Source organism: Triturus cristatus, chromosome 6 (assembly GCF_964204655.1).
Source record: "Triturus cristatus chromosome 6, aTriCri1.1, whole genome shotgun sequence".
NCBI classification, from domain to species: Eukaryota; Metazoa; Chordata; class Amphibia; order Caudata; family Salamandridae; genus Triturus; species Triturus cristatus.
Window position 1 is genome coordinate 208270558 of NC_140589.1, and position 17892 is coordinate 208288449.

The window sequence follows — 17892 nt, forward strand, 5'->3', positions numbered from 1 at the left end:
TTCTCTATCTCTTGCGTTATTTTGTCTTTTACTGCTGGAATTCAGAGATGCCAGGCATTTATTGGTGCTATTCTTCCCACCTGTCCCTCCCCCACTGTCACTTGGGCCCATATCGAGGGGTGATCAAAGATACCCCGGGCTAAATGTCGGACTTCCCCGATACACCCAACCTGGTCTGCTGGAGTAAGGATATAATCTATTCTTGAGAGACTGTTATGAGCCCCTGAATGAAATGTGAATTGTGTCTCACTTGGGTGACGGATGCGCCATGCATCACCAATTTCAGAAAATTGGGGAAGTGAAGTTGTGGGACCTTAAATCTCTGGGGGGTGCCGATCATACTGTCCCGATACAACGGCATTGAAATTGCCTCCTATCAACAGCCGACCCTCAGGGAAATCTAACATTACCCTACCCAGGTCTCTGAAAGCGGACTCATGCTGACCAGGCGGGACACATTGGTTACGGTCGTACCCTCCCATTTCCCCGAAACCGCCTTTTATCTGCCCTGTGCATCGGCCCAGGTATGTTCGATCGCCATCGGAAAGGATCTTCTCATTATGATTCCCACCCCCCTGGAACCTGTGGTGAATCCTGAATGTGCCACTAGATAATACTCCCACCTCGCTAGTGCTTTGCAGGGGTTTCCAACTAGGTGTATCTCTTGTAGCAACACTACCTCAGGGGAATGTCTTTTAATGAACTGCAGCACCATTCCTCTCTTTAACTTATCTCCAAGGCGATTTACATTCCAGAAGAGAAGTCTAAGCTGTTTAGCTGATGCCATACCCGCAATAATGTTTGTTGGGTTTCCCTGCATGTGTGGCGATTCACTAAATATCAAGACAGTTGGAACCACTGCAGGCTGTATATACTGCCAACAAGGGCCCTGAGGATCCACTCCACACCCTATGCCCCTCTCATTTCTGCCGAAGCCCTGCGCTGCCTTGCCATTTAACTTATGAACTAATGCCAGTACTACATAACTCCCCCCTCCCTGCTCCCCTGCACTCTGGGCTTAGAACTGCCCATAATCCTAATTATGCAGAGTGCCTGTTGCCCTACCCCTGAACTAGTATAGATTATGAGTGGGTGGAACAATTAATCCCACCCCGCCATCAGATGTAAGTTTGTATGTGCAGATCCATGTATAAAATACCATCAGTATTGTTAGAGTCACTTAGCGTTAATAGACTTTCACATTTCGCCGGCAGGCATTGCTCTCAATTGGCCTCCTGGGCCCTGCTTCATTCCTCAGGATTCTCGTTGCTGGCAAGTTGTGCAGTACTCTCACTGGAAGTCAAATATTTTGCTGGGGGATGTGGTTCCCCTTGCCTAGGGTTGCCCCCTTTCACTGGCCTCCATCCCTCCAGCCAGTCTGCTGCCGCCTCAGGAGTGTCAAAGAACCAGGCCCTTCCCTCAGGCTTCACAAAGAGCTTTGCCGGAAACAGCATCGTATATGGGAGACCCTTGTCTCTTAGTTGCTTCTTGATTCCCAAGAAGGAACGCTGTCTCTGGACGCGCTGGACGCTGATCATAAAATCTGGGGAAAATGATATTTCACTATTCCGGTACTTGACGGGGGGAGGGCTGTTTGAGCGGTTTGTAATATATGTAATATATTGTCCCGATCTCTGAAATTAAGGAATCTCGCTAGCAACGGTCTCGGGGGAGCCCCTGGCTTCGGTCTTCCCCCAGGAATCCTATGCGCCCTTTCCACGATAAAGAAATTTGAGAGTCTTTTCAGCTTCGGATGGTTTATAATGAGGTCTTCAACAAAGAGATCCCCTGCAGGCCCTTCCGACCCTTGGGAACCCCGATAATGCAGACATAATTCCGGCGAGACCACCCTTCATAGTCATCTAGTTTGCTTTCCACCATTTTGCTCGCAGCCTGGAGTTCCTTAATTTTTTGTTTCATTTGCTTGGTATCATTAGTGAATTTACTAGTGATAGCTTCAACATTTTTGACTTTCTCGCTCATGTTGTGTAAGTCTGTCCTGATGAGAGTCACTTCAACCGTTGTAGAGTCCATCCTGTGTTCAAGCGATGTGCGTACCCCCGCGATGGCGTTTATAATGTCTTTAAGAGTAGGATCATCTTTTTCAGTTCCAAGTCCCGTTGCCGTACTTCCCTTGGTAGCTGTGTCTATGTCCGCCAGGTTCTGGGTGCCAGGTTCTGGGTGCATACTTATCCAACTTGGTTTGGAGCGAGCCCTTTAGACCCTTGAACATCACGGCTGGAAGTCTTGTTATACCCTCGGGCCCACCTGGATACAGCTCGTCGCCTGCTCTGGGAAATCGTCCCCTTATGGTCTGTCAAGGCTCTCCACGGAGGTCCCGCAGTTATAGGGCTCGATCTCTTTGAAGCTAAGTATTTACTTCTCACTCACTCGTCTTTAGTTCTCCTGGCAAGGACAGTTTATTTTGACCTGTTCTGCCTCTTCTGGGTTTGAGATGGTCCTTCATTGAGCCCCTAGTCTCAGGCGTCGATCTACAGCGCAGGTTATCTGCTGATCCTCCCTACCAAAATGGCCGCTCTTCCTCTGTTATCTCCTCTTTTAAGTCCAGACTTTACTTTCCTCAGTCCCGCACCGGGGCCCTGTCCTCGTCTTAGGGTGATCTAGGCTCCATGACCTCCACATTTCTTAGGGGCTTTCCTGGCGGCTGTGTCCACCCGGATTCGTGCTGGAGTGGTCCCCAGCTGTCCCAGTCAAATAGACCACCCGCCTTCACCTACGTACTGTGTAGGGCCCAATTCTTGTTGTTTCCAGTCCTACCTATCTCCTCTCACCTCCGCATGTCTTCCTGGTTGTGATCGGTTTACCCTTGTTTCACCCCCGTTACGGGACGTAGCACTGCACTCATGCTTCGGCTCCGCTGCACTTTTGCGGGGCTCCGCTTCTGGATAGTTCATCCCAGGGAGTAGTCTCTCTACCTCCTGGTCGTGCCCAGCCGTGAGCTCGGCTTTTGTTGCAGCTTGACCTTCCCTGCTGCTCAGGAGATCTCCCGGTCGCACTCCTCAAGTAGTTGAGCGGCTGCCGTCATGCCGTCTGCCTCCGGAGGTTTTGCCGGCCGCAATTAGTTTGAGGCTTGGTATAGTCAGGCTCGCAAATCGAGGCCGAGGCATCTCGATCCCGCTGGGCCTCACCTCCCATATCTGCGGACCTGACCGTCTCTCTCGATCTGGAAAGACCGGATTTCGAGCCTTCCGTGTCTGTAGGATCGTGTCGATGGATCCGACGTAATTCACGGATGATGATCCCAGATTAATTGATGGCAGGGACTAGAGAGCTACGGAGCTCCTCCAATGTGCAAACATCTAGTCAAGCTGCGCCCCCTGTGCTAAGATTTTTAATGTAACTTTCTTATTACAACCTCTAGTCTTTTTTCAGTCACACTAGACTGAACACAATCTCTACCCCAAGCTTAATTCTTGTTACATAGGGGCATCTCTTTTTATAATACTATTTGATTTTTAATTACATTTTTAGATCACCTATAGGTTAAAGCCAGCTGCTATCCTTCCTCATAAAACACCAGTCAATCTACAACAGTTGTCCAATTACATTTTCTCATTTTCTACGTAATTGTCACAGTCCATTGGAAACCTAGGGTTCTGCAGTCAAATCTTTGAGATACTCTTATTCATGAATACATTTTTAGCCAGCTCAAACACATTGGTCAAATATTTAATAGAATCCAAACATAATGGCCGAAACATTACTGAGAAAGATCTCTATACCACATCTTTTCGAAAATATAAAATAGCTGTTATAGAGGCTAAGAAACGCTGTTGGTCAGATCTTATTTTTATTACCTCTATAACAGTTAACTCAAAAACAATCTAACTAAAACACATGGAACAAATACAGGGCAAGCTTGGAAAATTAGAAGTCAGACTTCTCAGCAGATGCTTCTTCTAACACAGGACCAGGGTCTTGATCAGAAAGGTAGTAGTGCTCACAATCTTTTCATGCTTCAATACTGTCTAAAACATTGTTCACATCTTACCAATTAAAACTGCTCCCTTATCTTCAAACATTCAACAATGATAAAAGTAATACATCTGTTTCTTCAATAAAACCTTAAAGTCCCATCTACATGGTAAATACCTTCTATGTCCCTGGAACATAATCAATACATTTGTCCTTCTTATCATTGCTAAATTTCACTCAATTTGCATACACGAAAGTGAGAGAATCTGGCCTAAAGTCAAAACCTGGCAGTTGACTGGGTTATTAAACTGTCTCTCTCCCTAAAACATTGGCATCGCAGCTCACGCGTATCTGCTCGGCTGAATGGCATTGGTAGTGTCCAGGTCAGCAGCGGGTGGGCACCAGTTGATTCTCACTAGGAATGGTGTTCTTCTGGATCACTGTAAACATACAGATGCTTCCTGGTGAAGACAATGCGGTACAAAAGGGGGTGGTGATGGACAGATCATCAGAACCAATCAAACACTCACACCCAGTCAACAGATCTGGGTTTGATCCATCGCCGTTCTTTAGCCCACTCTGCCACCCCAGTTCAGACATGGCCATATGCAAATCAGTATGACCCTGTGCCTCATGGGAACAGTCCAGCCCGAACTGCCAAACCATGCCTTCTCTGGACTGGAAACAAGCCTCCTAGGACCGGCCTCTGGCACCTCAGCCGTCCCCAGCTAGTCCCGCTTGAATCCAGTGGCAAAGCGAGCAAGGGACTCACGTCTGAGCATACCCTGCCAACTTATGGCAAACAAAGCGGTACAAAAGGGGGTGGTGATGGACGGAGCATCAGAACCAATCAAACACTCACACCCAGTCAACAGATCTGGGTTTGATCCATCACCGTTCTTTAGCCCACTCTGCCACCCCAGTTCAGACATGGCCATATGCAAATCAGTCTGACCCTGTGCCTCATGGGAACAGCCCCGCCCGAACTGCCAAGCCATGCCTTCCCTGGACCGGAAACAAGCCTCCTAGGACCGGCCTCTGGCACCTCAGCCATCCCCAGCCAGGCCCGCTTGAATCCAGTGGCAAAGCGAGCAAGGGACTCACGTCTGAGCATACCCTTTTGTACTCCTGGTGAAGACAGGCAGTGAGGCCTGAAAATATGTTCAGTGCATGTCAAATTCTCACAGTTGTGTTCGGCTCCTGCTTTCAGCCATTCATCGCTCATCTTTTTTGTGCTCTTCCTCCCTTGGTTTGTCAGTGGGTGGAGAGTTTTTCTAGGGTGCTTTAGTGTTTTCCTCATATAGCCCTGAAGCTACCAACCGTTGTGCTTGTCCATGTAAGATGCCATTGTTTCCACTTGAGACATAAGAATGAGAGGGGGAGTTGCTTGGAGCTAATTGGGTTTGACCCCATCTCACAGTGGTCGGGCCTGCAGTTGAAGACTGTAGTGTCTTGCTCTTTATTTCGCTCTTCTAAAGTAAGATGTAGCAGTCTCAGGAAGCCCTGCATGGAATCCTCTGCTTCCAAACTCATACATGCCTTTTCTTCATGCTGACAATAATGTTCCTGCAATAAGCCTATTCTTTCTTCATTTTGTTTGCGTTGTCTTCATGTAGACTTCTGCAGGGGCTGTAATTCTTTTCCTAACTTCAACAAGTAGATGTTATTTGACAAATGTAGAATTTTTCATAACCTCTGACTATCTCTGACCATATTCATCTTAATACTGTCACAAACTGGCATGCCCTACAATCCAATTAAGGGAAAGGCCATAGAGAATAAAAGGCAAAAGGGCAGTCCCACCTGATCTACAACTAAACAAAGGCAAAAAAAGTGTCAAAAATTGGAGCTAAACTACTAAAATAATGGGGATTTCCCTTTAATACAGAGACCATAATACTACATCTCCAGACGTGTGTATGGCAAAAAAGAATTCTAAACATTGATAGGTGTGGTCTCACACACCTCCTTGGGTGTCATGCAGTCATCAGCCACATCTCATTCACCAAAGACCCTTCCAATGGTGAACGGGCTTCTCATGATGATGAGGAGTAGTTTGAAAGGATGGGTAAATATGGAAACAGGATCTAGACTCACAAAAAACTCTGTATCTAATCCCAAGGATTATTCTTTAATGTGGGTAGGTCTAGGGGATGATTAGAAACAATATTGACGCACGGTATTAGCTAGCCCCTGCATCTGTAAGGGTCGACATGTTTCAGCCTATAAAACAGCCCTTTAGTGAATCCCAGGTGCCAATTTTCCCTATTAGTATGATCCTGCGAACCAGCATATTCCGGAATAACAAGTTTTATGGGTCCTGCAAAAGTGACAAATATATGACATAGAAAGACATTGTTAAAACCGCGTCGCTGGAGACATAGACAGACCAAACTTGCAAATAATATAACAAAAAGACATGAAGTATTTCCTGTCTGTGTTTCAGGAACTCTGGGCGGAGCACCCCTCAAGGAATATCTTCCTATGGATGTAATGCACAGCTGTGTAGCAACAGACAAAGGCATACACCAGAAAAGAACGGTTACAAGCAGAGGAAAGCACAGGAACAGGATTGAGAAGGCAAACAACCTTAGCGTGAACAAACAGGGAATGGTCCAATAATGGTCCAAGTCTGGTTGACCTCATCAACAATGAGGCCAAATACTTCGCTGGGACATTGCTATAACGTATATCTTGGGCAAGTGAGAATGCCATAATTACCCTCAACCAGACAGAGTTTTCTAAAACGACAGGTATGACAAACAAGATCCTGGCCGTGTCACTCCTTATTAATGCAGCGAAAGTCTCCAAGTTTCCCCTCCACCTCTGCTTCATCATCTTCACAGCAGCCTTTGACCATGTGAACCGGGGCAAACTCTGGAGCAAGTTGTCTCTTTGGCACATCCCCAGACCCTACTTGATTTGCTCATACAGCTTCACACTGACACGTGGGTTCAGGTCACGCTGGGCACAGGAACTCACCTCTCCAGACGAATACCAACAAGCAAAGGGCTGAAGTAGGGATGTGTTCTTGTGCCCACTGTACTTTCAGTAAAAAATTATTTGTCATTTTGGTGGAACTTTTATTACACCTCATGTTTCTCCGATCCTGATGCGTATTTTCCTGGAGGTCATCTCAAAATACTTCAAACCACATGGACAAGTTATCATGTAAATAACAGTTTCTCTGTTACTATTGATGTGAATATTAAGGAGCCATGGTTTGTTCATTCCAAGATCAGCCACTCTTGTAGCCTCAGTGAATGGGCGCACGGAGCATCTGCTGCACGCATACTATACGATTACAGGAGGTAATTCCCACAATGTTTAATCCGTTGCCATGCAGATAGCCTTATTTTTGGTGTGTTCTAGTCTATCCCTGATACTTTGACCTCTTTATATAAGAGAATAAGGGGAGATACCAATTATTACCAGTACTCTGAATGATGTTCCAGTGTTTCCTGATGATTTTAGCAATTTGATTGGACATTGGTGAGAATTTAATTACACATGTCAGTCTATTCTGTTGTGCCTTCATTGTGTCTCTAAGAGTGAACCACGATAGTTGTTAAAAGCACATTTCCTTGCTTTCTTAGTTATTCTGTTGTGATACAAGCAGGCAGTGAGTTTTTCAGTGAGTGCATCTGGTTGTTGGCTGAATGTCACTAAACTAGAACAGTTCCTGCTAACCCTTAGGCATTGGCTAAAGGGAGGATTCTAAGATAAAAACTTACCAAAACGTAAACGCCAGTTCCTAAGAGTGGGTTTCTCAAAGACTTTAGTTTCAAACTGTCCCTCTTTCACCTCAGTTTTCAAATCTAAAAATGTGATTTTCTTGGCATCGAAGGTGTGGGTACATTTAAAAAATGGGTCACAAGAAGTATTGACCTACTTCACTAATTCTAGAGGCTGGGAATGATTGCCTTGCCAGAATATTAGCACATCTTCAATATAGCTCCACCATGCTTTAATTTGCTTTTTTAAAGGGTTGGAGTAGTTGTTTATGAAGTCCCATTCGGATTGATGAACATACAGGCAGCCAAGACTTTGGGCAAAGCTACTACCCAAAGACGTGCCCTGAATCTGATGGTATGGAGTAGTATCATGTGAAAAAAAGGTTTCAGTCAGTGCTATCCAAGCACATTCCATAATAAATTGTATTGGGGTTGATTGTTTCTAATGTGGAGCTCCTGATGATACCCTCTATCACCTCTAAAGTAGGTTTGTGCAACATGCTGGTGTAGAGGGCCTCGATATCCATGGTGATGTGGAGATCACAGTTTTAGTCTATAGTGGGGTCTCGTAAGAGACAAAGGACATCTTTGGTGTCCTTCAAGTACGAAGACATTACTTTTAACAATGATTTCAAGAACCAATCACAAAATTCGGAAAACGGTATTGGTTTACCCATTGGTGGAAACCTGTTTTTGTGAATTTTCGGTAAAATACAGAACTGTGCTACATGTGGTTCTTTCACCACAAGGAATATGGCCTCTTGTCCTGTAATCCAACTTAATACTAAGGCCTTCTCTGTTATACTAGGATGACAGATCTGAGTCTGGGAGTAGGATCTGTTTTAAAAACCTAATATCTCCTACTGTCAGATAAGAGGCATTTGCATTCAGTATCTTACTTTTCCCTAGACATAATTACAATTACGCCCCTTTATCTGCTGGTTTGATGACAAATTCATTGTTGTTCTCCAAGGATTGTAATGTCAAGCATTCAATGTGAGATAAATTATTAAACAATTTGTTATGTACAATGTTGAGGTTGTCAACATCATTGGTGGTGGGGCTGCATCACATGACCTCAATAACCTGTAACTACAACTAATAAATCTACCAGGAGTACATCACGGCTACCTGGAGTTAATTACTGCAGGCAGCTTGTTCGAATGCCAGCATTTCTGGTGAAATAGATTGCGTTGGGTATAAAGGTGGACTTGTTGCAAAGTCCAATATTGTGTGTCAGCGACTCCTGCTCATCATTATTCTGCAAAAATTATTTCAATCTTACTTTTCTGAAGAACTGGGCCAATTTGCACCGGAGATTGAACTTGTCATTTCTTGGCGTAGGTTCAAAACCTAGGCCTTTGCTGAGAACGGTAATTTCTTGGGTGCTAAGCACCATGGAACTCAGATTTACGACAAGGTTATTGTTTTTCTTGTACTCGGCTGCTTCTCCCTGCACTTGCTTCTTGTTATTATTTGTGGTTCTTCTGCCCACTGTAGCCTGGTATTGTCCTTTTGTTTGCCCATTCCCCATCTTTTGCCTCTGACTAAAAAAGATCTTGGTGTTGGGAATGGGGACCTTGGTGGAACTTGCTGAAGGTTATTTGGCCAGAATCCATATGGGTATACCGGCTATGGAATCACTGGGGGAAGAAAGGTGTTATATTTCCCTCCATTGCTTACGTTGCTGCTACTGCTATACTCTGAGCTGAATGACCAGTTCTGGAGTCTTCTTCCCCAGTGGACTTGATTCACTTAAGTCTGTACTGCTGTGGGTTCTGGTGTCATTTTAAAGTCAGTCCTACCTTGCAGGATGGTTTTGAAATAAAACTATGTACAAATTCGACTCTGGAATTACTTCCAAAGTCCAGAACAATCTTTTTATTACATAGAAGTCACCCCTAAGTTCTGCCCTAGGTGCCCTAATATAACAAGTAGGGGCATTATAAAATATGTCTTAAATGCCCTGGTGGGGAAAAACTGCCAACGTCGTGTTTCTCCATTGTAGTGCTGCTAGCCCCATAGGCTAACATGGAAAGGCTTTATTAAACTTAATAAAGTCTAACTTTTGATGGGAACTAGTTGCAATATGATTCAAAGTATCAAAATAATGGTTAGAATGAATCCAACAACTTGCCAATGTTGGATTTATTATAACTATTACAGGAAAGTAGTTTTAGAACTTACTATCCTGAAGTTACTTAAAAGCAACCCTGTATCAGCCTCTTCTGATTAGTCAGCCTTTCTCAGCCTGAGCCAATCTGCCATTTGAGTAGGGGAAGAAGCCTGAGGCTGCCACAATACAGCCATTTACTGGGAGGAGATTTACTTCCTGGAGAAGCCAGTGAGAGGAAGGGGGCTGGGGAGATAAGCTGGACTTCAAAGGCAGGGGAACAGACCTTAGAACCCAGGCCACCCCCTACTTCCTTGGTCCTCAGCCAAATGGGAGGCCCCTTGATTAGATTAGGAGAGTGACTGGAAGGGGGTGTAGTCCAATTTTAGCCACACCTTTGGGATGGAGTACACTGGCACACACTCCAAGAAGAGAATTTCTCCATTTTGATTTATGTTACAATGGTGCATTCTGAGTCAAAAATATGCCACCATTTTCAGGAAGTGGTCATAGCAGAGGGTAACCATTTTATCGCCATTGGTTGGGGTCCTTCCTCTCTAGCAAGCCCATAATAGGGAATACATATGGGAGATCTGCAGGAGTCTCTCAGATCCCTGCCTGAAACACCTGAAGATGAAGGACTGCACCACAGAAGGTTGCACTCAGAAGGACTGCACCTGATTCGAGGAAAATAAGTGGACTACCTGAGCAGCAACAGGCAGAAAAGTGCTGCCAGAAGCCTCCTGCAACATCCAAAGAGAGGACTTCTCAAGCTGGCCAGCTATAACTGGATTTTCCTAAACTGACTAGATGCATTGTGGGCGACTGAGGCCCAGACCCAAAGAGGTAATCCAGAGCTTCTGAACCCTTGGCAGGTGCTGCTGGGCACTTTTCAACACAAGGGAAACTACTCAGAAGAAGTTCTGAAACTGTGGAACTTTTTGCAAAGTTTTGGTAAAAAGTTCCAGGAGAAGACCAACTCAATGCCGAAAGTCAAGCTACCGTCATTCACTTGAGAATCGCACTGGATTGTCCTGCTGGAAGCTCCGGAGCTCCTCGCACATGACGCAGATGGCAGAGACTTCTAGGGACTCACTCTGGCACTGCGATGCAGCAGGCAGCCGTCTTCGAAAGTCAATTCTGGATCCGAGGAACCCGAGGGCTCATTGTCGAGAGAAAAGCTGCAAAAAAGTGACTAAGTGCAAAGGTCAAATCTTGACTGGACCCCACAGTGCTTAACCTAGCCGACCCGTGCTCCATTGCAGTCAGCCTAAACCTTTGACTTTGTCCCAGTCCAGTGCGATCAATGCCCTTTTCACAAAAAGATTTGGGTTTTATGTCTGTCTCTCTAAATATTACCATTGCCTCCCAATCTTCATAAAAAGTTGTATAAGCTAAAATTATAATTGGAGAACCTGAATCCACCATAATTTGCAAATTCACTCCCCCAATTACCACATCACACAAAGGCTCTTTGACTATGTTTGAATCAGACATCACACTGAGATCTATGGTTAAAATGACATTACAAAAAATCAAAAAGCGGGGAGAATGGACCACTTGTCCTGTGTAACCAGGGTCTTGTTTTGTGTTGGTTCCGTCATAAAAAACCCTCATATACGTACACAGGCAAATGGCGGTTTATCTTGATTCTCCGCCTGAGTGTACTGTTACAGCATCAGTCATGACATTACTACGTTTCTCAGTACATCATCAGAAATCTCCATTGACTTTTACCGGATTCATATTATTTTTACAAGCAATCTGAAAGTAACCTATTTTTTTACATGACAAACAATGCTTACCTATAGCGGGATAGCTTAAATTAGTTCCAATGTTATTTTTGAACCACATCTGAAGTACATGTAATTAGTACTTCTCGAAGGTTGATCCAGGCTTTACTGTGTGCACTTACAGCACAGACCGTGTAATTCCCATTGTCAAACCTGTGATGGACAGAGAATGTATAGATTTTCTTTATGTATCGCCTTGGATGGATCGTTCGATCCCTGTAGGCAAATCAGTGGTCTCAATAAGAGATGGGTTTCTGTAACTTAGCAAGCTTTCCCGTACTTTTTTAAAAAATGACAGTTAAATATAATCTGATCCCTAATATATATAGCAAAGTTAAATCCAAATTCACAATTTGCAGAAAACACTCTCAAGGCTGAAACATATTCTTCAACATTTTCATCTGTGTTTTGCTTTCTCTTGAAAAACTTATGTCTATCCTGGCTGTTGAGGGCTGAAAGCCTGAAACCGGTCCTAGGATGCTTGGTTCCAGTCCAGGAAGACCCTGGCCTGGCAGTTCGGGCTGGACTGTTCCCATTGGGTAAAGGGAAAAGACTGATTTGCATATAGCTGGGTCCAAACTGGAATGGCATGGTGAGCAAAGAAAACAATGGATTTAGGACCAGATCTCTGTACTGGGGCGAATGTATGACATTGTTCTGCATTCTGTCCATCAATTGTTCTATTTGCAAATCCTCTTTAGTGGCAAAGTTGGGTCTGGTATTACTAATCTAGAAATACCACTTTGGAAAGTGGACATTTCTCTGCTCTTAGCTCTCTTGTGTGCCTAACAGCCTGTCTCCAATACATTTCTGGGGTGGAGTAACAGATACACTTTGTGCATTCCCTCTAAATAGCCACAAGTACAGGACACTCAGCTGCATCTGCATTTTATCTGCATACTGATGGGTATTCCTGGGCAAGAGAGAGGGGAAGCGCTGACACGTACACCTAAAGAGGTAGTGGCCTGGCCTCATACAAAACACTGATTTATCCCATACTTATAAGCTGACAGAAAGAACTGGGCTGAAAGGAGACTCGTACCCGAGAATGGCATTGCTTTGAAGTCACCTCCACTTCAAAGACACATTTGGATATACGTATTGCATCTATGACACCCTCTCACTAGTTTACTTTGGAGGACTAAAGAGACTCTGCGAAGAAAAGGAGCTGTGCTACAGGAGGGACTGCCACTTTGCTAACTGCTTTACTGTGTTGGCCTGCTGGCTGCTGATTGCTGGGATACAAAAGGAACTGCCACTTTGCTACTTGCTCTGCTGTGTTAGCCTGCTGCCTCTAACCTGGGCGTCAAATACGACTGGTTCTCTACAACCTAAGTAACTTCAAGGGCTTGTTGTCTTGCTCCCATTCAGGAAATCTCAGGGCCTTCAAAGATTTTATTCACACAAACAACCACTGCTAGTCTCTGCTACTCCAGAGTCTGACTCTGTCTGACTTGCCCTCAACCAGTCTTGGGCCTTCCCAAAGTGTAAGCAGCCGCTTTTTGACATCCACACGCATTAGCGTGGTGCATTGAGCAAGAACCGCCTTGTCTGCCTGCTCGAGTGCAGACCATCGTGTTTGTCAACTTCGCCGAAGCCGCAGTACCCGAAGGCAGTACTGCGTGACCTGGCGCACTCTTTATGGATCTAGGAAAGACAGGTGCCTGCCCTCTATGACTCCAATCACCACATCGAATCCAGCAAGGGAAGACTCCAGCAATACAGGTCCTGATCCCGAGGTCGATGGCACAGCTGCAATCCCAGAGAAAGGTACTGTGCACTCCGGGAGTTCCGAGGTAACTGCCAACCACCAGCGCTTTTGCAGGCTACTCCAAACAGAGCTAGTAGATCAGTATCCCGCAAACTAGACATTGCATTTTAACTGTAATAATTTAGGAAGCATTGCTTCGTGCTGACCGGGGAGAAAGTCTGTTCCCGATCAAAGGCATGAATCGCTGTCATTTCCCCAACATAACAGTAAAAAACCTACTGAAAGCGCAAGGGCTCTTTCAGCATTGTACATTCTTGAAGTATCCGTAACTTGAGATGCATAAATTGGATTCTTTTTTTTTTTTTTTTTTTTTTTTTGAAACCGTTTATTGCAGTTTATAGAAGTTACAGGTATGGGCCTACAACCACACGGCCGGCCGCTAGAGCATCAAAAGCATATTACATACATACAGCAAAAAGCTTTCTCAGCGGTGCACAGTAGGAAGACAGGAGTGATCAATGGTGCAGGCCTCACAGCTCCATGCCCACGGTACGGTTCCATTTTCTTAACGCAAAACAACGTAAACAAACCACAACCGCAAGGCAACCCTCGATCCAAAGTGACAACACGTGCTCCATAAGTGGGGGATCCTAACCAGCAGCAAGATTCTGAGGAGGGGGACGGGAGTAGATCAGGGACTGGGGGACCGCGCGCCCGCGGCCAAGGGAGGGGCGCCATCTAGGGGGACGGAGCCGGCGAGGCCGCCGGTAGCAGCGGCGGCTCACAAATACCCCCGCGGTAGGCGTTCCAGGGGCCCCAGAGTTTCATCCACGCCCCAGGCTTACCCCTCGCCACATACACCACCTTTTCACGAAACATACACCAATCCATATGCTCTTTCCAGGCCGACACCGCAGGGGGCCTCTGGGATCCCCACAATTGGGCAATATCACGCTTGGCTATCATGTATCCCAGAGTCACCCACCGCGCCTGCGGGACCGAGTAGTCATTTGGTTCCCAGACATTCAGCAAGCATCTCCTCGCTTCAGGCAGCAGCGCGACACGCGTAACCATTCGTAGAACCTCATGCACACCACGCCAGAATCGCTCCACCTTCGGGCACTCCCACAGTATATGCATGAAAGTCGCCAACGCACCACAGCCACGCTTACACATTCCATCACCGGCAAAACCCATACGTAAAAGCCTTGGCCCCGTCACGTAGACCCGGTGAAGGATCTTGAGCTGGACGAAACGAAGGCGAGCCGGGATGGCCACCTCTTTCGGAGAGGCCACCGCGGAGATCCAATCCTCGTCATCCAGCTCCAGCCCGTCGGCAACCCAAGCCTCGCGGAGACTAGTCAGCAGACACGATCTATCGTTAATCAATTTTTTGTATATGAGGGAGATCGTGCTGTCCGGGACATGGCCATCTAGCACTCTGTCCTCCAGGGGGGAAGACTCCGGAATGGATGCAACATCCGGGAAGACGGAGCCCAGCGCATGGCGGACCTGTAGGTACCGAAAGTACTCACTGCCCTGCAGCTGAAACTCCGCCTGCAGCGTCTCAAAAGTTTTGAATCCCCCCCTCGTCCAGAGATCTCCCACCGTGCTGATTCCGATCGTGTCCCACTTCTCGAAGCCCTTCGACGTCCACAGGGAGCCCAACCTCTCAGATGCATACAGCGGAGACGCTCGGGTCAAACGGTCCTTCCACCCCATAGCTGCATTAGCCGCGTGCCAGACACGCACCATGACACGCGTCGGTCCCGTCAAACGGGAGTCGGGCGCGCCAGAGTAGAGCGCTCGATTATAATCGCCACCGGGCAGAAGCGTCCTGTCCATCTCAAATGCCGGGTTCAAGGCGGGCCCGTAAAGGCCATGATTAATTGCAGCTAGTTGGGAGGCCCAGTAATACCGTTTGATGTCCGGGAGGGCGACCCCTCCATCGTACCACGGGAGCGTCAATTTAGCCAGAGCAATACGCGGCCTCCCGTCCCAGAACAGGCGCCGCTGGAGGCCCTCCACCTCGCGAAAGTAGCGTGCCGGGACCAGGTCCATGGTATTCTGGAGGGCGTAGAGGAAGCGCGGCAGGGACATCATTTTAAATAAGGCCGCTCGGCCGAGCGGCGAGAGCGGCAGACGCCGCCAGCGCACCACGTCCTCCCTCAGACGCTGGAGGGGGGGCAGCAAGTTCCGCTCATAGCGGGCCTCCGGGTCAAGAGTGATATATATACCCAGGTACCGGAAACCCTGGGAGGCAATCTGGATCGGACAGTCCCGTGGCAAGACCGGGGCCTCCCCGGAGAGCACATAGACACAGGATTTCGCCCAGTTGATGACCAGGCCTGAGTTGCGACCGAAGGAGCGCAAAACATCAACCAGGACGATCAGTGACTTGCGCGGGGAGGCGAGATACAAAAGGATATCGTCAGCATAGAGGGACACGCGGTCCTCATGCTCGGGGGTCCAGCGGAGACCACGGATAGAAGGGTGCCACCGCAACCACTCCGCCAGGGGCTCCATGGCCAGGGCGAACAGGAGAGGCGACAGGGGACAACCCTGTCGCGTGCCCCGCCCCAGCGCGAACGGGGCAGATACTCGCCCATTCACCACCACCTGCGCCAACGGGCCCGAATATAGTAATTTGACCCAGCTGACGAAACCCGGGCCGAACCCAAACTTCGCCAGCATCGCCCAAATATATGGCCATTCGAGCGTATCAAACACCATGGTGGCGTCCAAGGACGCCAAGATGGCCGGCTCCCGCACAAATGGGACACGCGCGAGCACCCCGTGTAAGCGCCGCAGATTAAGCGCCGTGTTGCGGTGTGGTATAAAGCCCGATTGGTCTTGGTGGACCAAATCGCCCACCACGCCAACCAACCGGTTGGCCAACACCTTGGCGAGGATTTTGGGCTCCGCGTTCAGAAGCGAAATCGGCCTATAGGATGTAACCCGCTCACGGGGCTTCCCCTCCTTATGGATCACCACAATTGTAGCCAGACGCTGGTCTGGCGGGAGGGAGCCCTGCGAGTGGGCCGCAAGGAACATCGCGCGCAGGTGGGGCGCCAACACATCCGGGCGTAGCTTGTATAGTTCAATGGGAATACCATTGGGGCCCATGGCCTTGCCGGATGCAACCGAGCGAATAGCCGAGGCAATTTCGTCCGAGGTGGGCGGGGCATCCAGCGAATCCCTGTCCTCCACCGTAAGGGAGGGCAGTGCGATGTCCCGAAGCAAGGCATGGGAATCTTCCTCCGAGCAGGGAGAAACCGGGGAGTAGACTTCGCGGAAATAATCCGCGAAGCAGGAGACAATGGCTTCCGGCTCAGTGACGCACACACCATCCACGCTCTCAATCAAAGGCACCACGCGGCTCGCTCTTTCCCTCTTGTCCAACCACGCAATCAATTTGCCAGCCTTGTCACCCACATCATACAATCGCCCCTGCTGCTCTCTACTGAGGCCCCTGGCCGCCTCCGTGACGAGGGCCCGGTAGGCCGCCTGCTTTAAGTGCAAAACATGCAACTTGGCGTCTGTTACCCCGCTCCCCAGGTCACCCTCCAGTTCTGCAATCTCGGCCTCAACCCGGGTCACCTCCTCCCGCTCGCGCCGCCGGGCATTGGAAATAAAGGAGAGGGCCTCCCCTCTAAGAACCACCTTGAAAGCCTCCCACAGGGAGATGGCAGACGGGACCGACCCCACATTCTCATCGAAATAGCGCTGTAAGGATTTGATCAAGTCGGCACGAATGGTGGGGTCGCGCAAATACCATGCATTGATCGGGGCCACTCTGCCATCCCCCCTCGGGAAGACACCGAAATGCAACAACAATGGGGAGTGGTCTGAGATACCCCGTGCCAAATGGCGCACCTCCCCCACCCTCCCTGCCTGGGCCGCCGGGACAAGGATGTAATCAAGCCGCGAGAGGCTGCCATGGGCCCCCGAGTGGAAGGTGTACTGTTGCAATACGGGATGCTTTAAGCGCCAGCAATCCACCAGGCCCAGCGTGTCTAAAAGGCCGGGCAGCCACGCCTGTGCCCGGGGGAGGTCCCTAGGGGGATGGCGATCCATAGACCCAGAGGCAACCGCGTTAAAGTCCCCTCCAACCACCAACAGGCCACCCGGAAGGTCCAGAAGGAGGCGCCCCAGGTCCGCAAATGTAGTGGCTTGTAACCCAGGCGGGACGTACACTGATATAAAGATAAACACTCTACCCTCCATTCGTCCCACCAGAACAGTGTAACGTCCCCTCTCATCATGGCGCACCTCGTCAATCTCCAACGGGAGCGAGTTCTTGACCATAATACCCACCCCCCGCGAGCCCGAAGTGAAGCCGGAGTGGGCCGCCAAACGATATCCCCGCCGATTCATTGCATGAAAGGTGTTACCTATAAGGTGTGTCTCCTGCAGGAAGACAACATCTGGAGAAATACGTTTTAAATACTGCAGGACCACACCACGCTTAATCCTATCCCCCAGGCCGTTAACATTCCATGACAACACAATCAAATCCCTACCCCCCATCATACGTCAAAACAATCGGTCGCCCCCCACCGAGCATCTTAAAAACAACAAAACAGTTGCGGGTTTGCCTTGCGG